This window comes from Ictidomys tridecemlineatus, unplaced genomic scaffold (genome assembly GCF_052094955.1).
Source record: "Ictidomys tridecemlineatus isolate mIctTri1 unplaced genomic scaffold, mIctTri1.hap1 Scaffold_195, whole genome shotgun sequence".
NCBI classification, from domain to species: Eukaryota; Metazoa; Chordata; class Mammalia; order Rodentia; family Sciuridae; genus Ictidomys; species Ictidomys tridecemlineatus.
This window is the reverse complement of record NW_027521673.1, coordinates 395995-399028: the sequence shown is the minus strand read 5'-3', so window position 1 is coordinate 399028 and position 3034 is coordinate 395995.

Sequence of the window (3034 nt, the reverse complement as noted above, 5' to 3'; positions counted from 1 at the left end):
TGTCCCTTGTTCTGAGCCCCAGTGGGTCTCATGCCTTGTCATCCTAATCTAAAGGAGGCCAGATGGCTTCAGGGTGGGACGACCTGAGGGCAGAAGGCTGGGTCTCTGAGCCAGGAGGAGGGGCTGGAGGTGGTGGCTTCCTGGGCTAAGGATTCAATAAGTGAAGTGAAAACAAAGGTCCTGGAGCTCCACAGAGCTCGTGGCGCTGTAGCGGGCTGTAGCCAGGCGTGCCAGCTGCATGGAGACAGGGCTCCGACGCTCTGCACCAGGGCTCCGAGACCTCACCCCATCTCTTCGTGTGGCCGTCCCCTCTGTGCCCTTTCTAATAAAACCACAACCTCAAGAACAGCGCGTTACTGCATTCTGAGTCTTTGTAGCAATTTATCTCTTTTAGGGGGCTCAGTGGGTCAGAAGTGCAGGTGGCCAAGGGACCCCTGAACTCAGTGGCTGGCGTCTGAAGTCAGAGTAGTTTTAAGGGGTCTGTGCTACCTCACGGTGGTCGGTGCCAGGATTCGGTTGCGGTGCGCCAGGGGGAGTCCCTGCCCTGCTCGTCAGCTTACAGGTGTCAGCTCCTGGGAGGCCTCCCGGCTCCCCTGAACCTAGCTGTTCCTCTGTCCTTTCACTGCATTCGTTAACATCTCTGTGACAGCACACCCGTATTTCTGTACACGTAGGATTTCTTCTGTTAAGAGGTCTGTTTTCCTCTGCCATCTGGACCCTCAGGACCAGGACAATGTCTTTCTCCTCTCAGTACCCCCAGTGCCTACGCCATCTCTGGCCCACATGAGGCACCAGTTTATGTCAGAAGAGATAATATGTTAACCAGCGTTCCACTGCTGTAACAAGTCACCCCAGGTAATCAAATTAAAACGAGGAAAGGTTTGTTTTGACTCTGTTCTGAGGGTCTCAGTCCACAGTTCTTGGTCCTGTTATTTCTGGACCACTCGGGAGGCAGCACACCACCGTGAAGCTCAGGGCAGAGGAAGCTGCTCACCTTGTGGCAGGAATGAAAGAAAGGAGGGGAGGGGCCACTGTCCCCTTCAAAGACACACCCTCACATCACAGAAGACTTCTAGGAGGCAGCCTTTAGGGGCTCCAGCCTCTCCCCATAGTGCCACAGGTAGTGTCCAGGCTTCAACACGTGGGCCTGGGGGTGCTCCTCAAAATCATAGCAGCCATGAAACACAGAAAATACATTTTTAAGCACCATCAGCCTGGAATGAATAACTAATGACAGAAAAGTGGTTTTCCTTTAGCAACTATTTTTTTTTAACAAAACTTATCTATCATTTGTTTGTAAATAACAAAAGTAATACAAAATGAATGAATTTTTATTTGTGATCACAAGCCCATCCCCAAAATTCCCTCTGTGAAAAGAGCTTGTGGGTCATGGCCACCCAGGGTTCATGGAACCAACCGCAGAAGTAAAGGTGCAGTGAGAGGAAGTGAAGGTACAGGGAGAGGAAGTGAAGGTACAGGGAAAGGAAGTGAAGATGCAGTGAGAGGAAGTGAAGGTGCGGTGGGAGGAAGTAAAGGTGAGGTTAGAGAAAGTGAAGGTACAGTGAGAGGAAGTGAAGGTACAGTGGGAGGAAGCGAAGGTGCAGTGAGAGGAAGCGAAGGTGCAGTGAGAGGAAGTAAAGGTACAGGGAGAGGAAGTAAAGGTGCAGTGGGAGGAAGTGAAGGTGCAGTGAGAGGAAGTGAAGGTGCAGTGAGAGGAAGTAAAGGTACAGGGAGAGGAAGTAAAGGTGTAGTGGGAGGAAGTGAAGGTATGTGGGAAGAAAGCTCATGGACAGATCAAGGCCACCTCTGATACCTCAGTGCTCATGCGGGTGCTGGAACCCGACAAGAGAAAACTGAATGGTCCCAGGGAATTTCCTGCGCCTGTCCACAGCCCACTGCCCAGCAGAAAATGCCAGCCCCCCAGGAAAGTGACAGACCTTTGTGTCAGTTCTGACCAGCAGGTGCTGTTGTCGCCGGGCAGGATTTCCCACCCAAGTCCTGCAGCACAGTCCAGCCCTCTGACCTGCCCTCTGCAGGGCCTCCCTCTAGCCCCCCTCCTTCGTCCTCCTCCAGTGGCCTCCTGGGAGCCTTCTGTCATTCTGTCTGCAAGGGGAAGGTGTGAGGACAGAGAGGGACAGGCTTCCCAGGGAGCACAGGCTGAACACCCAGTGTGGGCTTTTTCAATGGTGCCCAGCTCCCCTAGAGGAGGAGGAGGAGCCCGGCCCCACAGGGAAGGCCGGATTGCCAATGACTAATGCAATTACCCCTTTGGAATTTAGCTTAAGAAATGAAAGAAATAGACCCGAGGTCATGGGTTTCAACTTTGTTTTTTAAGTCCCCAATCCTCTCCTGGTCAAGAGTGGGAAAGGGAGGGACAGGGAGTGGGCGGGGAGGGGAGTCAGGACAAGCCCAGGGCCAGCTGGGGTGCCAACCTGGGTCCCCAGACTTATGCTGACAAGAGGTACAAGTGGTGGGCAGGCGTTGGACGTCGGGGGACGGGCGGGTGAGTGTCTGCTGCAGAGGAGGCGGAGTTGGCAAGGTGGGAGGAGGACAGCTCTCACCTGAAGAGGACCCTGCTTGAGAAGGCCCGAGGGGCCTGGAGAGGCCACCCAAAGCTCCTCAGCCGCCGGCGAGGTGCCTGTCAACCAAGGTTCCTCACTGTGCTGCATCTCCCTGGCCTGTCATGGTGAGCCCCCCACCTGGTGGCCACGCTCACCTTGGGGAGGGCAAGAGTAGGGGGTCTGATTTCGGTTCTTCCACCAGCTACTTCTGTGGCTCCCCTCGGTCCCGGGAGCTTCATCTAAAGGCCCTCATGGGGCCGTGAACCAGGCTAGAGGGTGGTGAGGAGGACCCATAAGCCATCAGGGCTTTTCAGACCTTAAAATCTGAGAAACTGTCACAGCCAAAGGGCCCAAGGAGACATGCAGCTAAATAGGGTGAGGTATCCTGCATGGGATCCTGGACAGAAGAGGGGCATTGGGGGAACAGGAAGTCTGAGTAGGGTGGACTTCTGTTAATAAAAACCCATCAGGAT